The sequence below is a fragment of the Cynoglossus semilaevis genome, chromosome 5 (genome assembly GCF_000523025.1).
Source record: "Cynoglossus semilaevis isolate Cse_v1.0 chromosome 5, Cse_v1.0, whole genome shotgun sequence".
Lineage (NCBI taxonomy): Eukaryota > Metazoa > Chordata > Actinopteri > Pleuronectiformes > Cynoglossidae > Cynoglossus > Cynoglossus semilaevis.
Genome location: NC_024311.1, coordinates 10721804 through 10737739, shown reverse-complemented (window position 1 = coordinate 10737739; position 15936 = coordinate 10721804).

The following is a 15936-nucleotide window of genomic DNA, read 5'->3' as shown; positions in this document are numbered from 1 at the left end:
GTAAATGCTGGTTTATTCTTGATAGCAATGTAGAATTCTTTTTCTTTATTTCACAAACCTTCTACAAACATCCAAACATCCCGTCTCTGCCCCGATGATTCCACTCAAGATTAATCTAAAACCAACGTGAGACATTCATGCTTTAAGCAAAGAAGCTCAACTCCCTGCTGCCTGTTTTTCTTCTATGTTTAATTGATAGAAAATGCTCACTTCAAAGTAAGAGCACAGTGGGATTTAATGGGCATAAAATGGACATTAGCATTTTAAAGAGGTGGATTAACACATTAATCCCAGCAATTTTCATCCAGCGTTTGCGATCGTCACAGCGTACAAACTGGTAATGGAGCTTAACTGGCTTTTTGCTTCAGTGTTGCTCTCAGAAACAACACAGGCACTTTTAGGTTTTTCAGATCAGGAAATGAAAGAGGCAAAGGTCAGATGATGACTTTCACACAGGTGAAATTTAACAAACAGATGTTCACTGTGTTTTTGTGGGGGAGAAGCAATAAAAAAGGATTGAAAAGTTGGTGCCAGATATAAACTCTGTTTTTCAGAGGTATCCGCTGATCTGAGACATTTGATTCCAAAAATCAAAATGTATCATCTCTGTACACAGGTGCTGTGGTGGACAAGGGACATACTGAATGCTGAATTTATTTTGGCCCGGTACAAATATGCGTCTTTCATGTACATCTGCCATTACCATCACATCTCCAATACATTCAGGTGCACGATGTAGAATATACAGTATTTACCAATAACACTGTGGGTACGGGGCCTAATACTGTCAATAGATAATACAAAAGTTGTAGTCATACTTTAATGTGCAAATCCAATGACCTGATACTTTAAACAGCTTTCACTGGTAACCAATATATATATTGAATAACGTTCTTTTTAATAATAAAAAAATAAAACTGTGTTAGAGGATTTTCTGCTTGGTGTCTTCAATGTGGTTTAAACTGAGTTTGCACGGGGACCACCTATATAACAGTGCAATCCAGTTTTACATGTTCATTTGAACCCAATCTAAAGAAATACCTGTATTGATACACGCTATCGGTGAGTAAACAATCTAAAATACTTCTTCTCCTATCGATTTGTACCCCAATACAGACCCTTCGTTTCTAAAAAGATAAAAGACTTCGCTGAGACACCCTGACTGCTTTGAGTCGCCTATAAAACACACAGCCATGATTTGTTTTTACATGCCACCAGTCAAACACATGGAAGGAGGAAGTGGTTAGCGTTTGGTCCTGGAGGAGAGTCGCTCATGTTTGATGTGTGAGGGACAAACTCATGATGAGCGTACACAGCCTTACCTTCATGTGTTCACTACCATCTACGCACATAAATCCCATTCACACATCGTCATCATACCAACGTCAGCTGTCATCAGTGACACAAACCCTCAGTGGCAGCTTTAAGAAGGATCCTGATGGAGCGTGGACCCCATCAGTGGCTCACACTTTCATTTTTATCCCCGTGCTGCCGCTCCTGCTTTTTGTTCAACTCCTTCACACTACAGTTTTATGTACACACACCATGCAGGCCCACTGTATCCCCATGCAAAGAGAACGTAATGTAGGTCATCAGACAAAGCTGACTGGGAGAACGCCGTTAGATTTGAGTGGCAAGCCAGTCTCCAGAGTAAAGGACTGATGTAAAAGGGAGGATGTAAAGAAGAAGAAGAAGAAGAAAAAACAGGCAGAGGGAAAAAAACACAATGAAACAAACAAAAGCTTTTTCAACACACTGTAGAAATGTACTGTGTGTGTGTTTTGGATGTATTCACTGGTGGGTAGAGGTAAGAAAATACAAAAACACTGCTCTCTCTCACTCCCTTCTCTCTTAGTTCTTGTTCTCTGGTGAATAGTTTATGCTTCGTACCTGCTGCTCACCTCTCCACTTCCTTCCGTACCATTATCACTCCGACATGAGATTGCACTCAAGAAAATGTTGGAATTTTTGATAACATGGCTTGTGAAACTGAAACACACTCTGAATTAATAAACAATACAATATGGAGCTCTTAGTGTGGAATCCACCCATTTCCTTCCTCTGGCTGAATATTATTAGTGATATTACTTTTTTTTTCTTCTTTTGTCTGTTGTCCGGCACCATCTGAGTAATATTAGAGAAAGCTCTCAGCTTCCTGGACTGGAAATGGAGATGGGTGTTTCCTGGAACATGCTCTGGCAGGGTGCTGTGATTTGCGCAGCTCCTGAATCTCAAACACAAATGAAATCTGAAAAGACTGGGATGCACTTATCTTTCTACTAGCTCTGTAAAAGCCTGCAACATCTCCACATACAGGTGCTGTGCAGTACCACAGCTCTGGACCGCATCAGACAAAGACTTTATAAACGGTTTGGACTAGACCGAGACAGAACTGGTACTTTGGGCTGCCATAGATTAATTTGAATAAGTTGTTCTAAACTTTTTTTTCTTCTAACATGACCTTAAACCCCCCCGACTCCCTAACACAGCACCAGCCTTCACTTTCCTACAGATTTATGAGATAAGGACAAAGACCCCTCTGTGAGACGTAATGTCCACATTCCTATAAAAAAAGTTTCACCGTGGTCAGAACAAAACCAGAAACACACCAGAGCCAAATAGCGATTAAAGATGTCGTTGTCATCTGAAACACACACAACACAAAAGTTACAAAAGTATTAGATGTCTGGTTTTTATCAAAAGGAAAAGGAAACATCAATGCTGGAAAATGTTCACCCAGGGGCTACGTGTGGTCAGTAACTTCAAATGTTATCAGAGACATGGTCTTGTCCTCATCCTTTTGAGAATAATTAGACTCACCATGTCTGAGGTTCGCTCTGATTTGTGTCAGCAGCTTGAGAGACGGCCAAGTCACTTGGACGAAAAAAAGGACAAAAATTTATTGTGCAGCGCTTGCCTTTTCATTTGCCTTGGCCGCGCTTTTGACAGCCTCAAAAAGCTGGTGAGCACCGAGACTTTGAACTGTATGATAAGGATCAGCTCGAGTCAGACGTACGCTCGGCTTAGAGGAATCCAATTTTACATAAGGGGCTCTCAAAGAACTGCGACATGTGTAATTGAATATAGAGTATCCTGATAAAGTGATCAAAGCGTGCAACTAGCAAAGTAAATGAAAATAAATACGGTTAAAAAAGAACACTTGTCTTCAGTGGCAGAGGGGGATTCAAAAGGATGCTGCTCCATCCAGACTTGTCTTTTAACGAGTATCATAATGAGGGGGGTTTCCAAAAAAAAAAAAAATGACAAAGATTTTTTTTTTTTGATTAGGACAGCCCTGTCTGTTCTGTGTGTATGTGTGCACATACATAGATGTTAAAGTGTGGAATAGATCCATCCATTCCTGATGTGGCTCCCAGCAGTCGACAGCTCTGCCAACCGTTGTCATTTTCTGGCAGCCAGATTACTCTTGGGGTGGCATTTTCACAGTTGTCAAGTGAGGATTTAATGGCCAATTATCCTCAGATAAATATATCTCTACTGAGGAGAGGGAGCCATGGTAGGAGTGGGAGACTATCGCTTCTAATTGTGGGCTAAAGAAAAAGAAAAACATGTCTGGTCAAAGCCTCCAGAGACTGGCCCACTTCCTATATTCCGGCATCGCCACTTCATCATCACCAAGGAGGGAGTCGGATCTCTTAAAATAAAATCCACTGTACTGTAAATCATGTGTTATGCTTACAGCTCAAAGTACACGCTGTCGTAAAACAGGGTGTCACCAACTTTTCTTTGACCAGAGCTGTGCTGTCGATTGTCTCCCCTCCCTCCTCCACTGGTGTTCATGACAGGGAGGGGAAATCACTCAGCGGGAGCCTGTGGGCCTGTGGGCCTGTGGGCTGATGGAAACACCAGAGCGATGGATATAAAAAACAGTGGTGTTTGCATGTCACTGCTGTGTTACTGAGTAGAGGAGAAATATTTCCATATTAAACAATTACAGTCACATTTATTAATTCTTTCATACGGTGGTGTTCTTTCCCAAAACCAGCAGACTGCATTAACCGGCAAATATTATTTATTGTGACTCATTAGCTGAGTCTGTACACAACCGGCTGAGTTCACAGACAGTCACTGCTTTAAGCTCTGACTAATATTGGTTGCCCCAAAAGAACAAGTGTGTAGTTTTCCTTGAGCAGCAGCTAACAGGCTGGTTTAGTCACAGACATTATACAGACATACGTCTCTGTTGCTGACAGGTTAGCAGTGTGTAGATGTCAATGGGGATCGAGGCTAACAGGCTGAGTGGCCTGCACCGACGCCACCTCAGGTTAATGACAATGACAGTCTCAATCGCCCGGGTGGTGCAGAGGATTTAATGCTTCCCCTTTGGCACCAGGAAGTGCTGATAATGATGCCGGGTGGCACAGAGCGTGTCCTCTCTGACATCGGGAATGATTTAAACTCCTGCAATTGTGGGCAGGTTCTTGTACGCACACACAAGAAGACAAGCATACACACGCAATTATGTTCCAAATACACCTCACAACCTAAACACTGTCCACCGGCTTGGTGAGAACAATTACAAGTGTCAAGTTGTATAAAACACCATGAACAACAAGTACAATGGAACAGTAATGTCACATAGTATTCAATATGTTTGTACTATATGTATTCGTGGGAGTATCTATGGAAATACTACCTAGTTTCTTTGGTATAATAAACATTTGTAATGTTTCAATTTAGCAGTTGTATTTTGAGTTTAAAAACGAATTGAAATCTAATGGAGTATAAGGACGTACTGTGACTTTGGAAGAGTACATGTTCACAGCTCTGTCCTTGACCATTGGCTGTGTTGTTTGTTTGTTCTTTAACAGGATTCTTTAGAATATGTTTGAAACGGGTCCTGAGGCCAAAACAGTGTTGAAATAATATATTTTTATATAAAAAATATATATATTATTTTTAAGGCAAGTTAGTTAAATTAAATTACATGATACATTAATACATATTAGGATATTACCCTATTCATCAGCCAAGACATACCATATAATAAAGTAGCATTACAACTAGCACAAATTTAATTTTGAATCCTACACACACACAGTAACAATGAGTACCAGCAGTAGTACGTAACCCCATTGTTGGACAAAAAAAATGCATCTATACAGAAAGAATAAGCTAAACTTTGCAAATGGAATACCTGTCAACTGATGACTTAGCAGGAGTTATTAGCAGGAGCTACATGGCATGTAATCAAATCATTATTTTACTTATTATTTCACACCCATGCCATACATCCTGGTGTTAAAATATGTATTTTAAAAAGTTTTTTGCAGCCCGACTTTGTCATGTTCTCCACAAAGTACTCGCAGTTCTTCGCCCAGTGCTAGGCTAGGAAGCTCTGACATACTAAAACTTAGCAGCAGTGAGAATATTGAAGGTGTGAATGTGGATAGATTTCAATAGTAATTGGGTTTGTGACAGCAACGTTCATTTTTTCAGCTAACAAGCTACCTTGCTAACCAGCTTTTAGATACAACCCTGTGCAGTGACCTGTGTTACACATGTCACAAGTCTGAGGATGTCACACCAGGAGCCAGACATATTTTATGTGCACAGCTCATTATTTCAAATTGTAACATACATTTCAGTGGTATTTTAAATGAAAAATCCAATTACAACTCAACATTAGGCCTGTCACCAATGCACATCAATTTGCAGTGAACGTATATCCGGCCTATTAGGATACATTTCCTGTCAACTTACAGAACAATGCATGGTGCAGTCATTTAATATTTGCTCTATTGTGTTACCATTTTGATTGACTCATTCATTAAGGTTGCTATTCTTGAACTCTGTTGCATGGCAAATACCAAAGCAGGGTTTATTTATAAAATGATAATAATAAAAAGAAGGTTGCAGTGAGACAATATTAGGATATTAGCCAACAGTCAGTGTTATAACTTCATGTAAGAATCTTCATTATTCCATGACCTCTACACTGGCACAGGTACAAGCTGTTTTTGAAAGCAGGCTAATTGATCAGAAAATATTTTTCCACATTTACTATTTCTCCTCTCCAAGCGTATGTTTCGGCTGTCGCTCCACACTGTCCTCCTCTACCTCCTCTCTCCTGCCTCCCCTCTTTATATTTACATTATCATCATTGACACAGTAATGACTGGTGTGATTATGCATGCGGACGGGGCTGTGAACGGGTGTGTTGACACAGTGTTGACAGGTTGGCGCGGTCATATCTCTCCCACTGTCTCAGGTGGGAGCTCTGGTTATGCACAGTCTTCATTTAGATTCGATTACAGTGATGCACGCCTTATGGGTGTCACTTCTCTTCCGCTTCACAATTTAGGGAGAAAGCATGGGCAGTAATTGTGCTACCTGGGTGTCGAAGCCCTGGTGGCAAATCAAGCAGCGTGGTGCGTGGTGCCACATCGTCTGGCTGCCTTTCCCCAGCTCATTTATTTGCTTGCAGTTGTCAATGTGAGAATATCACGGCGTGCAAATTAGCTTGCTGGGCCTTCAAGCAGCCACTCTGCCTTTCCCCACCCATTCTGTCTGAATGACGTCTGTTATGTCCAATTAAACCCCTGGTAGGTGTGATTAAAATGTATATGTTTGTGGTACATATGTGGAGTATAAACAAATACTGATGCAACCGCTGCTTCCTCTGCTTCATTACCTGCAATATGCGTATGCTTTATTTATTGTTCGACATCTAGAACAGATCACCAGCTCTTGAAGGCAATGAGGACGAACGTGGACATTGTATTTATAAACACATCTGAGAAGTGACACATGCCACGATAACAAATATCCTCAAAGTAAAAGAGTCTGTTGGGAACAGAGAGATCAGTGTTTCTTCTCCAGTCATCCGAGCGTAGCTTCATTTTACCAGCTCCAAAGCCTTTGGGTATTGCAAACTGCAAATAGCCAACAGCGGTTTCATGTGAAACAGAGTAGTGAAGCACATGGGACTCAGTTGGTTAAGTATGCAGCGTTAGATGTGCAGCCCATACTGTTGTATGGTTGTTGTTGTCGTAAAAGATGTGAGCTGCGTATTAGTAAAACACTGCGCTGTCTTTGACCGCTCTGCTCTCCAACTGCAGCAAAAACAAAATGAGGCGGGGAGAGTTCAAAGTGGTGTGTGTTTTGTGTGTAGTCATGGTGGCCTGCTTCTGAGTTGCTTTCATCACATATCTGAGTGATGCCACAGTGCCCAGAGGGGGCGATGTCACAGCAAGGTCAATGTCAGATATGAAAGAGGGAGAAGTGGCTGCCAAGGACTTGTGGGGCGGAAGACAAATTTAACCAGAAATTGTCCTGAGGTGGGAGGCAGGAAGGGATTCCATGTGGCACATGTGCCGACGCGGCTGCACATCAGGCCTGTTTACTGTCAGTCGACTGCGGGCCACGAGGTCTGGGTACTGGGATAGTCAACCACATGCTTCTGTTTATGTCTCCTTCTTTATCTCTTCATCTGTCTAGTTTCTGTGGGACACAGTCAAATGGACAAAGTACTCGTTGAACAAAGGCAGCAGTGGTATCTTCAGAACTACGCTTAGTGCTCGGAGCAGCTGTGGAAATGTCAAACAGGGCTGAGATGAGAGCAGTGAAGTGAGTGGGATAAAACTGCTGACACCTCATTTCCTTTTATTCCCCAGTTCTGAAGCTACTTTTGTCACTGAAAGTCTTATATACTGTACATATGTGTGTGTGTGTGTGTGTGTGTGTGTGTGTGTGTGTGTGTGTGTGTGTGTGCGCAGACCCCACCCCACCTCTCATCACCTGTGCTTTTCACCCTCACGTCAGACACAGAAACACAACACATGCGATCACGCAGACTGCTTCAAATCATCCCCAATCTGCCTTTTAGAGGGATTTGAAGAGTAAGTCATTGTTTTCTTCAGACTGGCTGTGTGCCCGTGTTGTGATCGCCGTCTCCACTACACTATTCTCTTCTTCCTGACACGTAGATCTTATGTTTTAAAGATGCTTTTAATGGGAATCAAAGTCTAAATATTTTAATGCAGCTTCTTTATTATTCAGCAGACTCACAGGCATTTTCATCCACCTTTCTACGAGAAATCCGTGTGCCTCATGTCTTAGCAGCGCAGGTACACGGCTTCAGCTGGCAATATTACAAGGATTAGCATGGCATATGAAATATTTAGTGGATTTCCTCCCTCTTCCCTCTAAAACCTTATAAATCAAATGACTGCCAAATGTCATTAAAGTGGTGGTCTCTGACTGGGTAAGGAAGAGTCCCTTTGCATATTCAAATTTGGGTTGGAAGAAATGAAAGAGCAGGAAAGGTTACAAGGTTTAACTGACAGCCCCCAGTGCCCCAGTGGATAAAGACTTGAGGAAGGGCAGATGGAAGAAAGAAGAAGGGGTAGTGGGACTGTTTAAAAGAGAATATGCTGTTTGACATGCCAACCCAGTGTCCTTGTGGCATCGGTCCCTGCTGGCATACACTGAGGCTGCTGTCTGGCTGTTTTGATTAGTCAAAGATGTTTTCCCTCCACTTTTTCCTCCTTATTTTGGTTGAGGCGTCGCCTCACGGTGGATCACAGACGGGGGTAAGAAGAACAACCAGCTGTCTGTGTCACCGACTGTCACCCAGCATTGTGTCTCCGTGCTCACAGGCTAAACAGATGATGGACATTTGAATGGCAGTCACCGCTCGGCCCACCCCTCCCCGACTCCCACCCTCACCACCTCTCCCATAAAACCGTGGCACACAGAGGATACATCGATATTCATCCCCTCATCCACCTCCCGCCTTTTTGACTCATTCATATGTAAACGCAGAGATAAAACATATGCTGCTAATTTGCAACAAATCAACGTTGACCCAGGCTGACTTTCTCCTGCAGTTATTCTTAGTAAGAGTCACCAGACGTCCCGCACCTGTCTGGGATTAAAGCTCTACCTTATTTATTTCAAAGTGCGTCGGTAAGGAGTGTCAACAAAAAGCAAAGCAGGCCCATCATCTGCATTTCTTCTACAAGGCGACATAATGATGTAAACTATCAAAGAACACTGATTTCGTGTAAGACACTGGGGTTTGTTGTAATGGCATTGGCGCTGGTCTCTGGAGACAATTTGAAAAGGCAAATTTCAAAAGATTCACAAGGCTCTGTTTGTTACATTAGCTCCAAAGGGAAATCAGCCTCTGAATCATCTGAATGTGAACTCATTGACTGGCAGCTGTCCTTGTGTCGACACCTCATCAGACATGACAACGTTGATCTGAGAGGGAAACAATGAGCAAAACAAACTTTGATTTCACTTCACTTACATCATTAAAACCACTCACAGGGTCACAGCGAAAAGAGAATCAGAGGGGGGAACATCACAGAAATCAGAGCCGGATTAAAAGGAAACAGTGTTGGCAAATTTAATATCCATTATACATCAAATTGATAAATTTCATTCGGAAGAAGTCAAAGGTGTGAAATATTCATGGGAGCTGTCCAAAGTTGTTTTTTTCATCCCCTTTCTCTCCTCCTTCTCCTTCTCTTCATGTTGACTTGACTTTCTTCTCCATTAATTATCATGCCCAGGAGGTTTTCAGGGAGAGGAGCAGCCATCAGGCTGAATCATCTTGACAAGTCGGCATGGCCCAATTACAACAGTGCTCCACCGGGCTTTGATGTGGCGGAAAAGCAGAGAGATAGGGGCAAATTGCACAGCCATATTATGGTAATGATCTGATTTAATCCTGCCACTAAACTTTATGTAGCTTGTTTAAAGAAGATGCTAACGCTAATTACAGGGTTGCACCGAGGTGTTAGGCGGGATCGAGGAATGGAGCCTGAGCCGAGGGGGCTTGCGGTGACTGCGTTGCCACCATAGTTGCTGGGACTTTCCCGTTCGCAAAACCAACTTCAAGCATGTTTTAAATGAAAATAAGAAAAAGTGAATTAATTTGCCTTTAATCAGCATAGGTGAAAAGGTCAGGGGTTACGGTAGGGCAGCACCTGTTTGGGCTACCTTTGTTAATTAACACATTAAGGGATGAGAGCTGACGCTGGTCTGAGAGGAGAGGAAGGAGATGGGGACAGCAGGGAAATAAAGGAAAAGTGGGGAGGGGAGATAGGGAGAGGTGTTACAAGGAACGCAGGATAATATCAGCCTGTAATTAACTTGTCACTTCAATTACAGCCCCTAAGATTGGAACTGTCTTGGGTTATGGTGCTGGTCCTGGTCTGTGTGGTTAATTAGGCTGACGAATAGCTCACACGCACTTTTCCGTTTCCCTGACTGTCACTTTTGCAACTCCTTGGTTTATTGTTCCTGAGGATGACCCAGCATGAAGCCCAGAACTGATTCCACTGTGGAGAAGGAGCATGACAAAGGCCGAACGTCTTCATACACTTTCCTCTTACGATTCAGTGGTCAAATCTTCAAACCAAAATATCTTAAAAAAACACACCACATAACGTTTGTTCTGATGGAGGAAACATAAATAAAATTAGTGAATAAGAAAGCTATCAACTGCAGACTACTGAGCAGTCACAATGTCAATCTATTGACAAACTATTGAAAGAACAAATACATCTATCCAGGTTCATTTTGCGTCAGAGATAAAAGTTATGCAGCATTCTAATATTTAAATTGTTTTAAGCTACTAAATGCAAGTAAAATGCTATAAATACTATATGAGAGATCAAGCTTCAGTACGCGGTATGATTTGTCCTCGGCGTTACCTCTCTCGGTGAAGACGAGGACATCTCCTGGGACGCTGAAGGCCTCTTTGTAAAGATTCATCACTTACACAGGCACTCGTGTGTACTATCACAGGCTCATGGTGTAATGCTTTGAAATCCCTCTGTTATACAGAACCTGTGCTCATGAAGTGTGCTGAGTATTTTGACACCGGTATTATCTAGAGGTGCAAAGAGTGAGCAAAGTCTGTTCTCTCAGAGTCTTAGAGAACCCCCNAGAGAAACTTACTTTGGCAAACAAGGGGAAGAACTTCATGATGGCAATGTAACTCATTTAGACAACAACCCCTACTGTTGTAAGTTTATATATATGCTGTTAAAATAGTTAAGATTTTTATTCTAATTAATCTCATAGCAGTTGTAGATTAATCGTGATTAATTGTTATTGTAATTTATCATGACTATTCAAGTTTATTATATAGCATTGTGATAAATCAAGATTCTTAAATACACATAGTACATTTTTTTTGCTTAAAGAAGGAATGTTTCACATCTGTGAAATCCAAATGTTAGTATTATTGATCGGGAAAAAACAACGAGAAACAAAGTTTCTCTCAAAATGTAGCTCCATACATTCGGCCGCTATCTGTAATGAATTGAAAACTGATTGATTAGTGCATTAATTTAGACACTCTATATCTTATATAGGTAAAATAATATATTATATTCCTTGTCAAGTGGCACCATAATGTACAGTGTGTATATAAATGGGTTAGAAGTAAATGAAAACAAAACAAAAACATAATGAACCAAATCATGATCAAATCATATAAAAAATATAACAATTAAAGAGTAATAGAAAAAAAAGACCAAATGGGTGATATTCAAAGTGAAAACAGATTTTAAATGCAGTTTGTTCTGCCAGAGGGAAGTGTATGATGACACCCTGACTACAGCAGAGTAAATTCTACTGCAGTGACAGTCTAGGACGCCTTAAGCTATCAGGAAATACTGCTGGCTGCAGCTGATGTTGCCACATCTCGCAAGAGAAAGAATCCACCAGGTCTACGAAAACCAACACCCCCAAAAAGCAGGAATCACATCACTTTTAAAATAGTCTTTTATTCCCTTGTTTTTGTCAAACTATTTTTCCATTTTTTGCCCACTGGTTGCCCCTTTGCTCCTGGAAACCTAGAGTATTTAGTTGGGCGGTGTCATTTGTGTTTATGAGGGGAGAGGGAGGGAGAAAAGGTGAGGGAATGACAAAGGAAACTAACAGAACCAGTCCTAGTAGTTGTTGTACTTTTTGTCCGTGCAACGTATAAGGTCTCAGATACACAGCTGTGATTAAGACACAGATTGACTGATTGGTGGAATCCTTGGTTAAGCAGTTACACTCTTACAGAAACATGGTTTTCCTGTAAGCGTCTGCCATCAGGATATGTCATCCATTTGAGGTTACGTTGGTCGGTCGCTGAAGAAATCTGGCTTTGACAGACGTCATTGGAGGTTTCAGAGATGCATTATGAGGCTTCCTCGCTGCCTTGTTCTTCTTCATGTATCTGTCAGTCTGTGGCCTTCACAACCTGAGCCCAGAGAGGCCTTCAGGGCTCCCTCTGTCTGACAGTGTCATTACTGGACAACATACAAAAGTTGTGGTTAACGAGACTGAAAACAAAGACAAACAGTGTTCCTTCTTCCTGAGAGGCCGTGTGACTGCGCACATATTTACTGGCAGAGAAACGATCCACGGAAAAACAGTTGACCTCTCAATCAAATTCAGCAAGTACGAGAAAATCGACTGGTGGATTAGTGTCAAAAGGAGCTTTTGTTTGTTTTCTACTATTGTGTTTTTCATTATATCTGGTTTAATTCTCTTTTCTCCTAACCTTGTTATGCATTTTCTCTTGGAAGTTAGCGTAAACCGTCAGTTTGAAAAAATTAAAATTGATTTGATCATCTGGTTTTCATACAATGGCATTCATTCATGTAAAAACAGTCACACTAAAAATGACAGAACAGTTGGGAAACACACACCTCATGAGTCAACTTGCATGCAGGATTTTTGTAGCAAAAAATCACCAAGCTTTTCTCCAGACTGCTGGGAACGCTTATTACCCAATGGCATCAGTCCCTTTGATCAGCAATAATCAATAGTGTGGCAGCGTCGTGGGCCGTCGCCAACGCTTGTTCCATTTCTTTTCCATTTTGCAGCTTGTTTACGAGTGATTAAGAGGCCTACTCCTTCTTTGTAGTCATCAGTCAATGTAATTGTCATTGACAACAAAGTTTGGCCCATGACACCTGCGACATGCCTACAAAATGAATGTGATGAAGACAGGGCTTTGGAAAATTGTGATTGTGTAAGAGAGCTAGGGTTAAAAGGCAAAATTAGTCTGACAATTACTCTGTGATGGTGTTTAAAAAAAAACAAAAAACAAAACCCAAAAATCCTGAACTGATTAATGCGTCACCACTTCATTTAAGTCTCTGTAAAGATCAAACGTGAAAGTTGAGCTCGGTTTCAGCGCTGCCATAAAAGTGTCCCTTCGCCGGCAGATTTGATGTGAGAGCTGGATAACAGTGATTACTTTTATTGTTTCTACCATTTGCTTTGCCTTAGTATGTAATGTAGTCAAGTCAAAAATGTCTGCGATGGGGAAGGAAGCAGTAGTGTCATTTTCCAAAGACTAAATCCCAAAGAGCTGCTGGTCCTGGAGAGATCCGAAGATAAAGGAAAGACTGTTGTTATCTGAAGTGCAGTGTTGTCCGTTGTTTCTCTTCATTAACGTGCATCTGCTTACACGGGAAGTAATCCTGAAGAGAATTAAACACAATCATAAAGTTTTCACACGTCACAAACTCTGCAGAGCGGCTCCAGAGGATGGCGCCAACAACACCAAATATGTCTGTTATTGCAAGTGACATTGTCATTATATACTGACACAGCATCTCTGCTCTAGTGGGGCATAAAACTGTCCTACTAAACCAGCAACATAAACACGTTGATAATTTACATTTATATGCCATCAAGAGGCGACATTTGCTGACACAAAAAAAATAGTTTCCCGCGCTCTGCCCAGAGTATGATTCTCATTATCCCGCCGAGGGAAAAGCGCGGCTGTGGTGTTAATAAAAAGTACACAGACAGTGACCTTTGTCAAGTCGCTTCTGCAAACTCCGGCGGTAAAATTGAAATAAAGGGAGAGTGTTCCTGCTTCAAGGAGATCATTAAAGGCTGCGTCTCTATGACAATTCTACAGATAGTCATGTTTAATGGACACAGAGGAGCTCAGAAGAGTCACGATGTTTTAATATGTTTTAAATATAGTCATGCAAACACTAAACTGAAAAAGAAAGGCTATTCTTAAATTCTTACAAAAAAAGTGGAGGAACGTCTACACCAAAACCTTAATTAGTCTATAATAAGTTACAGTGACCACGGCTGAAACAACAAAGCCCGTCAAATCATGACAAACATGGCTTCACTCTGACTCCTAAAATACATACAGCAGCATAACAAGCTGATTTACCAGGTTGCAAACAACATTTATGGAACAACAATCCGTTACAGAGTGTTATTAAACAGAGGCGTGTCCAGCAGACGGCTCATAAAAAAATTATATTTTGTTTCCTTCTATGTGTAAAATATGCAATCTTGTATTTTTGCGGTATTATTGTACAACTCTAAAGGCACATTGAAAAACAATTAGAGGATTTACTGCCAGGCATCAAATTAAACTGCCTGTGACCCCTGGGTTCACCCAGTCATCTTCATAAATCCCTGCTTGGACTGATTTATTGGAAGACCTTAAGAAGGGTTACCAGACGAGCTGTGAATTTGCTGAGTTGATGATGGCACCGTGTTTTTTATTTATTTATTTTTTTTATTTATACCGCAGCCTATTAGGCTCCTTTGGAGCTTAGCTGATCGCTGCTGATGGAAGGGTCAACGCAATGACAGTTGCGCGAAGAAATGCAATCAGCCCTGGGACCATTAATGCTGAGTTAATCATCCTTTATACTGGTGTACGTCTGTACAGGATGTACACAACAATATCAGTAGATTGTGCTACAGGATAAGTGTACAGTGAGTACTAACAGCATGGTACAATACAATATGTGTGGAGTGCCTTGTCAGTTGGATGAATCGGTGCTTTTACTTTGCACCTTTTTACATATTTGACCATATAAATATACATAATACAACTCTCGAAGTTCAATCATTTTGTATCCCTTTTTTGCTAATCAAATGTAAACATTTCCATTCAGTTTTACATGGCGTCACTTTAAAACTGTGGCTTTGACAGTTGGAAGGTTTCAGGTTTGAGTCCAGCTAGCACTGTTACCACCGAGGTGCTCTGAGCATGGCACCATCCCCACTCACTGCTCCCAGGGTGTTTAAAGCTGCCCACTGTTCACTTTGGTGATGGGTTAAAAGCAGAGGTCACATTTGGTTGTGTTCAGTGGTGAGCTGTGGTACAATGACAAGTAGTTCACTTTCCTGAGGAGAATTACTGTAATGTCTCGTACCAGTGCTGTTTGAAGTCATGTGCAAAATCTGACACAAACGTTTCATGTTTGTTAGACAAAAAAAACAAAACACTGTCAGTGTATTCTGTACTGTATTTAATGCTCTTCCTCCTCAGAGCAGTGTGGATGACGTGAAAATCTGGGCCCGTGTTTTTGCGTTATTTAACAAAACCAGATTACTAATAAAAGTGCTTTTTGCTTTGATCAATGGGAGAATCAAACATAAATTATTTTCAGATCCTGTCTGATTGAGTTTGTACACTCCATACCACTTCACAAGTTTTCATGGAAATAAAGGCTTTGTTGACTTGAGCTCTCTGTTATGGCAGGTGCCCTTTCTCACGCTCCTACTGAGACCATATGGGTCCCACCAGCTCGGGCCCCGTCTGCACCAGCCCTGTCACACCTGAGTACCGCAGATCAAAGAGCGCTGCCGTGTCTACAACCACACAGCTGCTGCACGTGCCAAACTTCCTTCTCTGTTCCAGTTCTTTTGCTTTAACATGTGTTTCCAAGGTTGACCACTAATCCTTCATTCATATGCAATACAGAGTCTCTGGAAGGCACTGGAGTGACAGCTCTGGAAACTCTGAGCCGTGTTGTTGTGTCTTGGGAGAAGTTGTCCCCCCCTTTGGTTTGCTCAGAGTTTGGTCTTTCACTCCCACCCCCCCTGTATGTTTGTTTTTGTGTTTGTAGCTGCGGAAAGCCACATTCTGAAAGTGAGAGCACGGGGGGGACAAAACCATCCGGCCAGACC